The sequence below is a fragment of the Tympanuchus pallidicinctus genome, unplaced genomic scaffold (assembly GCF_026119805.1).
Source record: "Tympanuchus pallidicinctus isolate F22 unplaced genomic scaffold, pur_lepc_1.0 scaffold3, whole genome shotgun sequence".
Classification (NCBI taxonomy): Eukaryota; Metazoa; Chordata; class Aves; order Galliformes; family Phasianidae; genus Tympanuchus; species Tympanuchus pallidicinctus.
In genome coordinates, this window is record NW_026294747.1 from 17692344 (window position 1) to 17707548 (window position 15205).

The window sequence follows — 15205 nt, forward strand, 5'->3', positions numbered from 1 at the left end:
GGATCTCATGTCTCAGAGCAACAGATGAGAGCAGTGGTGAAGAGCGGATTCTCTTTTTCATCTCGGGCAAGTCCCTTAATATCTTTGTGCCTCAATTTTCCCATCTGTAAATGTTTACTTCCTTCAGTAGAATCGGTCATTGATTTACTTTTGCCTCCTGCTGAATAATGTTCACAAAGACAAAGCATTATTCTGGGCTAGAATTTGTGGTGCCTACATTTCCTGCACAGGGACAAAAAGACTGGTACTATTTTTAGTGAGGGCTTTTCTTTCCATTGTCCCTTTCTCTGTGAGGCTGTATTTTCCAGCATTTTCTAGTACAGCTTTTTGTGTTTGCTGACGGATTAAAAATCATGAGGGATGACTGTTGGTTTCAATTAAATTTTAGTAATGTAGATCCTACTATGAACTAATTATTGGAGCACAGCTAAGATCAAAACCAGTGCTTCTGTGTTAAGCATTCAGTACTTAGAAGAATCAGGCTGGACTTTTCTCTGTATTTTTCAATAAGAACATTCCATCTAAAACTATAATGTTTCTATGAGTGGTGTCATCTCAAGAAATAGCAAAAGGCACCCATTTCCAAAGAGCCTGGACTGAGTATTTTCAGCTTTGTTTTGGAACTCTGCTTATTTGATAGAGTCTCAGGATCTCTGCTCCTGCATGTACTTCTTTAGTATATCCTAGCTTTCTTCTCTCTAGAGCTTATGGATAACACTGAATAATTTCAGGTCTCTCTCATTTAGAGAAGTTTGTGTATAGGGAAGATTAACTTTGCTATCTTTCATAGCTGGTAACATTTTTTTGCCTAAAATGTACTTTATGAGGATTTAAGTTTCCGCATAGACATGAGAATTAGATCTCAGTGCCAGCGGCCTGTATTTTCTGTATCTTCTATAGGATAGTGATGTCAAGACCATGGCTGAAGTTGATTGATTAATGCAATGTCTGGCAGAGAAAAAGAAATACAGATTTCTGTATTTTGGGTTATTGTCTGCCATGGCCCCACCGTACAGTGTTAGAAAAAAATCATTGCTCTGCCTGATTCCCCACTTGGTTCACCTGTTTGGGAAATGGAAAACCTGCTTCCCACCACTACTCACTGAACTGAGGCTTTGCTGTGCCAAATCCTTGGGTTTAAGGAAAAAAAAAAAAAAAAAAAAAAAAAAAAAAAAAGGACATCTGTTGCTTTGTTTCGGGTTTTTCTGACATGATGTTGACACTGTGCAACAGGTTAGGAGGTGATCATGTTCGCCAATCTCTGGTCTCCCTGGTGAATACAGAATGCTTCAGTAGAAATCAGCTACTTCTGACAATGTTTGACATCTCTGGAGGATCAGTGTCATATCAATAGTGCACCATATTGACAAGGTATAATATTATAGGCATGCAAACATCACATCACTAAAAGAAAAAAAATATGTTGGGGTTTTCTTGCTTTTTTGCTTTTTCATAGACCTGGAAATCTCTTTTTTAGACAATAATTTCTGTTATACATCCTATCTCCACAAGTGCTAGTTTTCTTCCTAACAAAAGCTCCTACCACTGTCCCAGCTACCTAGCATATTTTCTAAGTTTCCTGAGGATGGAAGTGGTGAAAGTAAAGATAAAGAGTTCTTCTTGAGTGATGACCACAGGAACAAACCTTAAAGTCTTTGGAGGCTTAGCAAAGTGTGATTCAGAGGACTTTAAAGACTCTGGGATAAGAACACACTTTTCTTTTGGCAGGTTAACCTTTCCTTTGAACTGGAAGAAAACATACCAGAACAATAAAAACCACAGCGAGAGTGAGGTTTGCCCTGGGACTGTGAGGTCCAGACTTTCAGATAAGAAACCTGGTGCATAAAGAAGTTTGAGCAATAACAAGTTGTTGTTTTGTTGTGCCTTACGTTCTTCAGCAAGCAATTAAGATGAAAAAGCAGCTGAGAGAAATCTCTGACTGCAGGTCACAGCACATATGATGACAAGTAAGTTACAGGCAGTCAGATGAAGGGATGCTTCACTGAAGAAATGCAAAAGGTTTCCCCTTCCCCATTTCCTCTCTTTTCTGCTACTGATTTCCCTTGCTCCCATCAAGCCCTTGCTGCCTCGTACACCAGCCAGATCCAATTACCATGTCATTTTTTCCATAAGGCTACTGCTCTACAGTATAGTTCTTCCAAGCAATTTGCACCTTTTCTGTGCTAAGTACTCTCCTCTGTGCTTATTATGCATATAAGTCACCCCAGCGTCACCATACTAGCTTTTATTTCAGACTTAAATATCTCATCCGAAGTCCATACATGCCAGAAGAAATACACATATTAACCTGCAGAAGCTTTGAGTCTGACCTATGAATGCTTTCCTTTTAAAAAATAAGCAATGACTGGGAAAGAAATGCCCTCAGAGGAAATTTCACAGGGAGTCACAGACCAACCAGAAACTTCTGCTCAGGCTTCCCTGTCTATGTATATATATTTATATCTGTATTTATGATGTGTATATAATTATGCATTTCTGTGTGTGTGTATGTATTTGTAAACACACAGAGAGACACATACAGACTTGTAAATTATATTCCTTAGTGTTTTGCAGCATTCCAAGCTGTTTTCTAGACAAAGGTAGCCTTTCAAGATTACCACTGGTCTAGCTGATGCATATTTCATGTTATCTGAGGGTCACCAGGTAAATGTAGTAGCTTGGTGTTACACAAGGAAGACTAACATCATTCCAGGAATACACCGGTCTTGCTGCTCCCCTATGCAATGCCATTTCTGCTTTTAATTAGTTCTGGGGATTCAATGTGCGATGGGTCAGTCTCCCCAAAACAAATGCAATGGGAGGTAGTTCTGATGAGCTGGTCTGGTATTCCCTGCTCCACAATGAATCACAGAATCATTAAGGTTGAAAAGACTATTAGGATAATCTGGTCCAACCCATCACCGCTGTGACCACTGAGCGACGTTCCTCAGTGCCACATCTACATGCTTCTTGAACACCTCCAGGGACAGCAGCTCCACCACCTCCCTTAACACAGATAGCACATGCATACTCCCAAAATACACGGGCTAAGGACTGCATAATATTCTTACACTTACAGTACAAGTATCATCAATTTTTGGAAAAAAGTCCAGAAGAATAACAGCTCAATGCATTCTTGTTACACCAGCTCAAACAAAAATTGTACTGAGTTCATCTCCTCATTCCAGAAGCTGCAGCTTCAGATCTCACCAGGTGCATTGTCATGTATCCTATAAAAAGTCATACAGTGTGCTTTATACCATGAACCTAACCAAGCTTTACCTGTGGACCAGTGTGCAGGAGCACTGCTTATTCACTAATTTACCCCACTTCACCCAGCCACCTTCAGCAGACCTTGTAACCTGTAGCAGGAATTTCCTCTTGGACTCAGGAATGTCTGATGCAGCCTTTGAGTTGCTTGTCTTTTTTACATGACAAGGCTCCATTGCAAGCATACTGGCCACCTAATTATTAACCTTGACCTTGGGAAAAAGAAGCAGAGTGCCTTTAATAACAGCCCCAGTGAGCTGAGGAGGCTCTGCAATTATGTCGCATAATATAGTCATGAGAAGAAGGTAACCAGGGAGATAATGGTAAACATCAGCCTTAATTCTGTCTGAAAAATAATTGGAGTGATCTCCCTTTGTGGCTGGGGTAGAGGAGAAAATTGGATGGGTAAATTTCCAGCTATCACAGATGCTAGTCAAACATGCTGCACTCCACCACTGGCCAAATTATTCGCTGCCTCTAAGTGCTATGGGCACCAATTGCCTGGCTTCCTCTCAGTGCAGATAAGTCTGCATCATTTAAATGAGAAAACAGAGTTGGTTGTGGCCCAACTGGTATCTCTCTGTGCTGCCACTGCATCTCTTGTTTACAGTGGACCCACCAAACTCCTCTGCTTGTCAGTATATTCATCAGTCCTGACACAACCTGGCCCTTAGAGCTGGTGACTTCCCATGAGGGTTGAAATTATTCTAGCACAATCCTTCAGGGTACAGCCATGGGAATGCTGATGTAGGATGCCCTCTGTTGCTCTCCTCACTGGCCTGTGCACTGACTACAGCCCTGAAGGGTCTTTCCCATCCCAAGGGCACCCTTACAGGGATTCCCAGTGCCTCCCCTCACTGCAGGCTGTGGAGAGGACATATGTGTGCCAAGGGAGGAGAGCTGGGATGCTGAGAAGTTTGCTAAAGGTTTGTTTCTACCTCTGCTGGACACCTCCATCAGATGCTGACATTTGCCTCTCTGCTGTCACCAACAGAAGTTCTACCTGGACCTCATGCTGACTGGCTAGGAGACTCAGGAAGCACAGTTAAGGCCACTCTCAGTTTTGAAACAAGCCCAGAAGAGCAACAGACATTTTCCTCCTAACTGCACCGTTTCCCAGAGCTTTACCTTCCAGTTTCTTAGCCCATTTGGGACATTCAGTCTCCTTACTGATATAATCTGCTCAAATTATCATCATTCAGTCTCTCTTCTTATTTCATCCTCTATCAGAGGCTCTAGCTGGGATAGGGTGCCCATCCCATCCTGCCAGTTCTGCTTCCAGGCATTTCGAGCAGTGAGTTCTTCAGCCTTTACTTACATTTAGATCAGGCATTTCATTCCACAGCCACAGGGTCTGACCATATTCAGGTTGAACTGTGGTTTCAGTTCCCCATTTCCTATTCCCATTCACTCAGTTCTGGAGCTGGCCAGGCAGAGTTACACAAGTGTGTGGTAAATACATGCATGTCACATGCGTATCAGCTAGCCTCAAGTGACATGTTAGCTCAGGTGAGTTTCATCAAGGTCTCAGAGTGGAATCACTTGGCATCTTCCGTTAATACGGAAGTGAAAATAGTATTAGGAAGCCACTTATGTTATCCAGGGATCCAAAGGGTTCCAAAAGCTCTGCCACTGCTTCACAGTGTCTTTGGGGAAGCAGTGGCCAATGAAGACATTGCTGATGACCACAGGATGCCAGACTCCAACAGGGCATTGCGCAGTACTGGGAGCACATAGTGCAGATTGAGGGAAACGGACTACCAGCACACAAAGCCACAGTGTATATTCGCTTTCTAATCTTTGCAGGCTCTGTGCCTCCTATCTCCTAGCCAATTTGTGACACGAGTCCCACTGCCAGGACAGAGAGATCCCTCCACTGCAGAGCAGCCAGGCCATCCGGCTCTGAGTGCTGCTGACTCCAGCCAGACCTCACTGCTGCAGCTCTCCACAGCTGCTGGTAGCCTCAGTGCCATCAAAGCGCTGGCTGGGAAGCGTGAGTCCTGCTGGGCTAGGACAGCATCCAGCACTGCAGTACCGCCACATTCTCCCTCTCCATTCCTCTATGGATCTCTCTTTATATTGGCCACACATTTGGCACAAACACAGCCTTTATAGCTGCTTTCTGCTGGTCCCCTCTAGTACCCAATTAGAAGTCTGTCAGCACCAGGGCCATCACTCTCCTGCCGCTACTGACAAACCTGGACACCGCTGTACTGCCACAGAAGATTAAAGGAGTCTTTCCTTTGTATCACCCAGTGGCTGTGCGCTGGCCAGAAACTAATTCTCATCCCAATGAATGTGTATGTGGAACAACTAATAGGCTCCGTAAGCCTGTCTTCATTCGTTTTTAAAAGCAACAGACTCACTAAAGGACAGAGCTGTCTAACACACATTTCTCCTCTTTCCCTTTTTTCCAAGCCTCAAGAGAGTTGCAGTTCCCAAGAATTAGAGACTTCAGGGGGTGTAGATGCTTCCTAGCAGTCACGACAGGACTGGGCGTCAGGAATCCTAGGTGCTTTTAAATGATTCATTTAGAAGTGATTGTGACTGCCTTTGCTCTTCAGTGATTGTTTTCTCCATTTCAGCCTCTCTGAAACTGAGAAACAAATGGGCATGTAGTTCTTTTACCTCCAGAACACTGGCTCAGATCTGCTTGAGGCTGGCAGTAGCAGGACCTCACTGTGCTCTGAAGGCTCTTTGGCAGCCTGCGTGAAATGAGTTGAATGACAAACCTGTACATTAACTTTACCACCGAGCATAAAGATTACTGGGTAGTACAAAAGAAATGTTGCTTTAATCTCCTGCAGCAGTACAGAGGTGCTTGAATTCGTCAGGCACCACAGAAGGAGTGATGGTCTGTGGGACCAAGATCTCAACAGCATCCCAGGGTGCACCTGGGACTGCAGTAGGCCCATTAACTTCCAAATTCTGGTGGCATTACGCAGTAAACCCACCTGATGGAGTATGTAAAGCTGAAACACAACTGAAATCATTTATCACCAATAAGTTTTATCTAGCTCCCAAAGAAGTTGAGTCAGCATGTATAGACTGCTTAAAGCTTGTAAATTCATTTAGCATGGGGTAAAGCATACCTACTCACACTGCTGTAAATCTGGAATAATTCCACTGAAGTATAAGAAATGTAAGGTCAGTAGAGTGAGCTAGATTTAAACTAGCATCACTAAGAATTTTTTTTTTTTTTTTTTAAAGCTAAAAAGCATGAAAGATAAACATCCTTTGAATTTCTGACCCCTCTATGAAAATGAATTACAAGATGTGGAAACACTTTGAAACTGATAGAAGTATCTTTGCCTCAGATCTCTCTCCCTCTCTGTCTGTTAATCAAAACAAGGCACTGTAATCAGCTCCGATTCTAGGTCTATCTGTAGGGAACAAAGTGAACTTAGAAAATTAAATCATTTAGCATTTAGCATTTCCTTCCTCATTTCGGCACCGATTGAGCCTATTTCACAATTTCTCCCTCTTCTGCAGCTATTGAGCAGCCTGCGAGGCTGTCAGTGCTGTTGCAGATCAGCAGCTTGGCAGGAAGACACCGACTGTTCCTGTTTGCTGGAGGGATCACAGCTTCTAAAGATTCCCTTTTAGACTCAGAGGTTTGTTTGCTGCCTTCTTGAAGTCTGGTTTCCTGTTTTCCTTGCTACCTGCTGAGTAGGAGACTTGGGACAGACCTAAGTGGGGAATAGTTTGCCAAGCTATTATATCCTACTAGCAAAATACGTGATTTCGTAGCTGTACCTTAAACCTTAAGCTTCTTCTGGAAGAGTTTATTCCAGCCTTACTTGGATGAAACATGCTGTGTTGGCAAAAGTACAATTCCGCTGGTATAAATTATTCTGTGCTAGGAGCTTTTGCCAACGCTGCTGTGTTGATCAGGCATCATGCCTCTTTATACCTCTACCTGACAAGGCTGAGTCAGCCCAAGCGTTTAATGTAGACACAAGGAATATTCTAAAAGTCTTTTGGTTATCTTACTAAAAAGAAATTATAATAGTTACATATCTGTGGCCTGGGGCAGAAGAATATTTCTGAAGTGGAAGAAATCTCCTAATAATAATCATAACAGAATCAATAATAGCCTGGGTTGAAAGAACATGAAGCTCGAACACCCCTGCCACCGGCAGGGCCACCAACCTCCATATGTAACACTAGACCAGGCTGCCCAGGGCCCCATCCAACCTGGCTTTGAACACCTCCTGGGATGGGGAAGTAATAATTACAAACAATGTGATAGTTTGCAATCTCAATTTCAACACATTCCCTGTGTTTTCTTCCCACTGCCCTGTGGCTCTGGTCAAATTAGCAGACATCAGTCATAATTAAGCCATGAAAAGCACATCATTCAAATTTGAAGGGAGGAGTCGGCTTTCCTTTCTCTAACATGATTCTAAAAGTGCATTCTGCACCACTAATTTCCATGACTTATTTAAAATTTCTACCAGACTTTGTCCACTAATTTATTTTTCTGACCAATTCTCTGCACTCTTCCTTTCAAACCTCTTGTGTTTTTTAGATTTCAAAAAACACCGAGCATGATTTTCTGTCAAAAATTACATTTCTCAGGAAAGGGTCACACTGGTTTTCTAATTATTTCTATTTCAAATAAATTTCCTGTTAACTACAGTTACAGGAAATAAATGCAAATCTGTTACACATTGGTTTCTTAACTAAAGCACTTCGCATTCCGCAGCTAATAATAGGCGGCAATTTTCAATTGACAACTTACTTCCTCCCCATGTCATTTATGGAGAGCGTCAAGGAGAAGACTGTCAGGGAGAGAAATAAATGTTTGCAGAGGCAGCTGGCCTGGCCCAACTTCCTGTGGAGCTGCCTTCCTGCAGCCTGCAGCACGGGGTGCCTCCCTCACTGCCCGGTACAGATGGTTTCCTGTGATAGCTCTTCCTGGGCACCACTGCTTGCTGGGTACCAGAGCTACGCTTCTTTGTGTGGTGTGGTAGCCAGCAGCTTGGGCTGCTTGTTTCCACCATGCTTTCCCTTCATGCTCTGGAAACCCCCCTGCCTCTTTGTGACCCCACTGTGAGTGAAGGATGGTAGGACGTTGCTATTGCCACAAGTCTTCACATCTTTTCTCCCAAGAGTTTTGTCCCTCCTTGTGTTCTTGTAGCTTTACAAGCCAGGTGAAATTTAGCATGGGACTCCTTGCTTGCTGTAACGTAAGTATCATGGTCAGACAAAAGGCATTTCCCTTCATTTAAAAGTAAGAATGCTTTCTTCACAACACAAGCCATTCTAAGCCACTCTCTTTATGCAAGAAGCCTGAGAATGGCTGGGAGAGGGAGAGACGTCTCTCTGCCACCAAGCATGACCTTGATTAAAATACATCAAAGGGAAGCTTGGATCCTGTAACAGCATAAAATGCAACAGAGATTACAAAACCACATTTCAATGATGTATAGTCCAAACTTTGCTTTTCAGATGTTGGTATCTGGGTTTCCTTGCCTGTTCTTCAGCCTTTTCTTCCACATGCTTTTCCTAGGGCTATGGGTTCACTACAACTCTCCAGCGTGTTGTAATCAAGTCTGTAAGTACGGCTACTGAGATTGGAACAGAGCAACATCTGTGCCTTTGTTCCTTCAGATTCAGGAGTGGTACCTGCTTCTTTCTGTGACTGAAGGAGGATCAGCCAGTACAAAGACATTAGTACAGCATAGAAACTTGCCTAACATTTAACCACAAGCATTCAGGGCTGTAAGTCTCGTGCTGACCTTGAATTTCACATTATTAGTCTTCCCACAAAAATTTTACGTGTTGAAATACAGTGTGAACACAGAATATACATCCTCAATTCTGCTTTGATAGTGCAAATCTGGTTGAAATCTTGGTCAGTAGTCTGACTACATTTAAGATTCTCAGGATGCTTTTCAACCCAGTCTAGAGGGGTGCAGAGGATTTTGCCCACAGTGAGATCCTGAAGAGGAATGATTTTGGTATGGATAACTTCCCTGAGAAGAAAGCCAATCTATAGAAGCTCTGCAGAACCCTGCAGTGGTGCAACTCAATTACAGTTCTTTCCACTTTATTCTAAATATGAAGCTCTGCCAACAGTAGGGGGGAACTAAGATCACATCTACAAATAAATACTAGTAAATATAGTGTCTTGACTAACTTGTCAGGACTAACTCCTCTTCAGTTGAAAGTTATCCAGAAATTCTTAAATATTCTTTTGAATCACGAACGTGCAACTGTGTTCCAAAGCCTCTCTTACTACCCAGCATTCTATAGAAGCAGTCATTACCTTTGTTTTCTTCTTTCCTAGGGGAAGCTCTGGATCTGACTATAGACATACAGCTTGAGGGCTTCATCACTTTCAATTTCACTTCACTTGCATATGCAAGGCAAACACAAGCCTACAGTTCTCCCTCATTGGCTTTTAGCACAGAGGAACAAGATCTCCACCCCATAACAAAATAAAGCTGCAAAGATGTGCTGTAATTGGTGCCAGGTGGATGGGCTTATCCACTAACCAATACTATCTATACATTCATTTCTGTTTAGAAATTATGGAAATGAGACACCTAGATACTTCTCATATTGGTTTTAAATAGGAAGCCCTGCTGGAGTCACCGTTACTAATTGCTCCCAAAGGAGATACCAGTATCAGTCGATACTGTCAACATTTTTGACCTTAACTTTCTATTGCTTGGAGCAGGTCCACACCATAGCCTCATAATCCACACTCCCCTTAAAACTCAAAGTTCTAACCCAAAGCTCAAAGACAACTGCATCCACGAGTTTTGTAAGAGCTCCTTGCTACTCTTCTGCAAAGAAATTTACATTCACACACTAAAACACTAAAAAGAAGCCCCAGAAAACCTGAACTAATTAATCACTAAGGAGAGGTCTCTTGCCATTCTCTGAAGATCTTCTCTAGTTCAATACACTTTATCAGACTTCTGTCTGACTAATTTCTGTTTGCTTCCGTAACTAATTAAATTGATGCTGAGCTGGGCAAAATTCATAATCCTGTAGCTATCTGACCAGTTCAATGTGCATTTTGCTTTTCTTGCCCGGATATCTCATTCATGTGCTATAAATATGATTGGCAAACATAATCAGGTTTAATATTTCATCATCTTATTTCTCTAAGTCACTTTTCCTTTTCTCTACCTCAAGGGAAAAAACAAACAAACAAACCTTGGTGCTGCTAGGCATTATTCCAGCAAAGCAGATATCATTCTTCATGAAAACCTCATTTTTCTTCCTTCTAAAGTTTTAATTTTGTTTGAGCTCAAATGATTGCATGGTTGATAGACAGAGGAGTAGACATACACATGGCCAGAAGGAAGCTATTAGAGATAACCTCCCTCTGAGCTATTTCTTCTCTTGGTCAACATTTACCTGAGGCCCATCAGCTTTCGCCCATGTTGGCTTAGTGATGATATGGCTCATATGTAAGCCAATTCATTACACGTTTGGGAGATTTTACATTTCTGGCAGAAATTAAGTTTGTATGCACACATTTATAATATTTCTTAACTGCTTCATTTTCTTTTTCTGAAATTTTAGGTTTCTGTCAAACTGCTCTTTTTCCTTTAATTACACACCAAAAATCTTTTCCTTCAATATCCATGCTGGACTCTTTTATCACCACAATATTTATTGCTAACTGACCCATGGAACCTATTCAGTACATAACCCCCTTTTTTTCTCCTTTGACCACAGTCCATTTCCCCCGTGTGCATGTATTTCTCTCACTACCCCTATCTCATCCCATCCCATTAGCTCTCTGTGCTGAATAGCCTGTTCCAGGACATCAAACTTTAATTTAAACAGAAGATGATCAATACGCTTAGCAAATTGCCCATGGCAACATCAGCAGTTTGAATCAAAGGGTTTTATAGGTAATTTAAAGGGCATTCTCATTCACTCCCACAATGTAGCATATACCTATTGCTTGCTTTGCCAGTTACAGCTCAGCTGTCTGAACAAGAGGAGTAAGAGCTTTTTCTCCACACTCAAACAGTGAAACTGTACACAGCAGCTATATGACAGTGTGCCCTGAAACTGAAAAAGGCTGGGCATCTCAGGGGAAAAAAAATTAAAAAAAATCAAATGAAGACTTGTTTTAAAAAAAAAAAACAAACAAACTCAACAGAGCTTAAAATCATAATCAGGACTAAAGAAATAGAGATGTAAAAAGGAAATACATACAATCCTCAGTCTAGTCCTGTTTTGCTGGTGCTGTATCTTGGGACCACCGTATTTTCATGTAACAGAAAGGAGACTATCTTCAGTGTTTCTGGAGCCTTGCCAGTCTAACTTTCAGATATCTTAGGTAAATGTAGTGTCCATGTCCAAGAGTTTGCTGAAGAAAAGCTGCTTCTATAACCCCAATTTTGAAGACATCTTGTTTTGTGCCAAATGTACGCCAATCTGGATGGTCATTTCTTTCAAGTTGCAAATGCTTTTTTATTAAACTTCTCTTGAGAACACGAAGAGCTGATCTGAATAGACTGCGAGGGCAATGAACTTTGGTGATGGCTAAAAAGAGCTGATGGCTGTCTGACACATGGCTAGCTGCTCTAATGACTTCCCTCCCTCTTCAGCTCTTGCACTAGGAGTAGATAAAGACACAACCTTGGTATACACCTACTGCTTTTATAAATTTGAGCTACCAGATGTCTTTGTTGGAAGAAGAAACCTGCTACCGTGTATGGGAGAGAATACAAGAGATGGCCATGAATGCAAGCATCACCTGGATGCTTGTATTGCTTGCTCAGTCAGCCAGTCTGAGAGGGAAAGTAAAAGGCTCCAAAGATGTCCTGCAGAGTTAGTGAAATGTTTTGTTACAGAGGCTGGTAGTTTCAGTAACCAGAGGTGAAATACAGAAAAGGGATCTACAGAAAATGATGGGCTTGGTATATAAATCTAGAAAGTCACTACAGTATGAGAGCAGATTTTCATTCACCATTTAAGCCTGTGACAAGGTACAAGACTTGGATAATCCCAGACATCCTGAGGGTCCTGCAGAACCAAGGCAGCAGACAGACCCTAGTAAGACATTCACGGCAGAGGAAATCAAAATCAGGCATACACTGGGGTGTATCTATCTCCAGTTCCCATTGGGAAAGGCCTCTGGACCATGTTTCAGAAGCACAAATGTAGCATGCTATTATTTAGCAGCACATGGGGCCAATAAGACCCTTGTAAGAGGAGACATACATTTCTAAAGGCACTTAGCTCCTAGCTGGCTCTGGGTCGGAAATTACACAATGGATGTTGAAATGTTGGTTTGTTGAAAATTTGTCATTCAAGTAATGAATGTCTTACTTCCTGTTTTTGCTGAAAGCTGAAGAGAAACATAATTAGAAAGAGAGAAAGCAACCTTGGCAGTCAAACAAAAAAAGCACATTTCGGGCTGCTGAGCCAATTAAAATTGTTTATGTAGCCCACGAACAATATTTTTCTCCCCATCATTATAACTAAGAGAATTCATCAAAACTCAGCCAGATTTGCTTGTAGGCAACCTGATCCCTTGTCACACTCTGGACTATTAGCACCCAGGGAAGAACTCAGGGCACCCTGTAAAGTCCAGAATGTGCATAGGGAGCAAAAAGAATCATAGAATCATCGAAGAATGGCCTGGGCTGAAAAGACCTCAAAGATGATCTAGTTTCTACCCCCTACTATGTGCGGGGTTGCCAACCACTAACCCAGGTTGTCCAGAGCTACATCCAGCCTGGCCCTGAATGCCACCAGGGATGGGGCATCCACAGCCTTTCTGAGCAAAGAAAAGATGGGGAACTGAGAGGGTCCAAGTCCAGACTTTTGGTTCTGAATGGGTCCCCAACATTCAGGAATGACTCGTTCCCTCAGCCTACTGCTACTTTGCCACGATAAGCATGGGAATTCAGAAAGCAGTGGATGATTGAAGATTTCTGACATTTGAGGTGTCACTCCCAACATTTCATTTAATATTTTTTTAAAAATATTTTTATCAAAACTTCACAATTCACAGTTATGAACTTTCACAATTGAAATATATATTCAGCTTAGGATAGGAATCTCTTTTTTTGAGCTTTTCTTTTATGTAAAAAAAATGAGTTATTTCTCTTTTAATTCTAGAAACTCACATTTCAATAAACCTCTACTATTTTCCTTTTTATGTTGGAATCCATACTCCACTGAACACGGATGCTCAGAAACTGAGTTTCTCATGATGTAAAGTCTGATTTATTTATTTTACCATGTGAGGAAAGGACTCAAATCCAAAGGGCTGGGCAGATATTACTGCTTTTTAGTACAGTGCTCATCTGCTCCTCTCATAACAAGATATTACGCTTTTCACTTGCCTTTGAATTCTGTCTTTTCATTCCTGGATACGTAGTAATTTTGCTTGTAATATTTTAATGCTATTACTATTATTATTATTATTGTTAATTGGCCTGCTTTATTACTTTGGTTGAAAGTTATACATGCCGTGAAATAAGCAGAAGTGAACAGATCAATAAAGAGGATAAACAATTTTTCTGTTATACAGCCAAAGCAATAAACATTAAGTGCATGGACGTGCAAAATGAATGCTGCCTGTGTCCTGACTTGCCCAAAGTTGTATTTTTCTGCAAATGTGTTTTGCTTGCTGCCTCTTTCTGGGCATGTTCAGTGGTGCGTCCGCCTCTGTGCATTTATGTTATCAACCATAGCCTGTTTTGTTTAGAGACCTTCAAAAAAAAAAAAAAGAATTGGGTGTGACTTGCTCTGGGAATGTTCTCAAAACAAAAGTTTGGGTGGGTGATCAGTTTGTTCTGACTTGCCCTGGTATACAGCCTAGAAAACAAATGGGAAGGTGAACTCACAGATGATAGCTATGAAAAGCAGAAATCCTGGATACAGGCACCAATCTACTCCAGCAGAAAGGAGGCATATGAACATCTTGAAGGGAATTTCTCTGCTGATCTTGTTTTCTCATCGCCTTAATGTACAAGCTTGATTTTCACTGACATTGTAATTCCTGCACTACCAAAGGAGGGGTTGGGTATGACTGTGGCAGGCGCAGGATGGAAGACACAAAAAGCAGATACAGAAAATGATGCCTTGCTGATCACACTGCCAGTGAGACACTGAAAGAAGCTTCTACACTAGTGGCTCTTGTTACCTTCTTTCACAGATAAGTACAGGTTTTGCAATTTGTTTAGCATCAGCAGCTTCTATGTTAGTGCTGGAGCCACGCTCTGCTGGCACAACGCATCTTGCACCTGGCATGCAGAAGCTGAAGGCACCATAGCTGTAGGTCTGTACGTTCCCAGGAAAGGGGAATTTTCTATCCTCATCCACATAATCATAAAAAGAGGGACAGAAATGCAGGTAAGAAATTCCAGCCTCCTCCATCTAGTAATTCCCAGGCTTCTTCAATGATTAACAAATAGAAATACATAAATTGCTATGCACAGTAATCAGACCTGTAGAGCTTGATGACAGGAGGAGTGACACAGCCTACGCTTGATGTGGTATTCCATGTAAGGCATAGATGATATCTCCTGAGAGTGCTCCTCCAAGTTCCCTTGTTTTTCACAGAAGTATGTATGCTCCTAGGCCCTGAGAAGAACGTCTTTACTTTTTGGTGCACTGCATAGCAAAAAAAAAAACAAAAAACAAGAAACCCCAAACCCACATCTATTAGTACTTCTGTTGATCAGCCTTACAGACAAAAAATGTTTTGATGCAGACAATAAGGAGCATTATTTGCTGATAGCACTGAGAGTATAAGATCAGTAATGGAGCAGAACGTGTAAGTGCTTACCTGGTCAAACATACTATTTTTCCATAAAATATATCAGCCCAGAGTGAGCCTAGCAGTTTTCTTTGATAAATGTATGCTACTAAATAGTCAGTGATGGGTAGAGAACGGAGCAACCTGGAAAGACCACACTAACCTACAGAAAATCTTGAATGAAAT

At 41.7% G+C, this 15205-nt stretch overlaps 1 long non-coding RNA gene across 2 annotated transcripts; it reads left to right on the plus strand.

Annotated features, from left to right (window-relative positions):
- The first annotated feature begins 1076 nt into the window (after positions 1-1076).
- On the plus strand, positions 1077-13801 carry LOC128085546 (uncharacterized). 2 transcript variants are annotated; one of them, XR_008209009.1, is made up of 4 exons: positions 1077-1371; positions 1729-1967; positions 8887-8997; positions 9566-9584. It is a non-coding gene; the product is annotated as an uncharacterized LOC128085546 (long non-coding RNA). The 2 variants fall into 2 exon arrangements; XR_008209008.1 differs by having other exon boundaries at positions 8887-13801.
- Positions 13802-15205: the final 1404 nt, after the last annotated feature.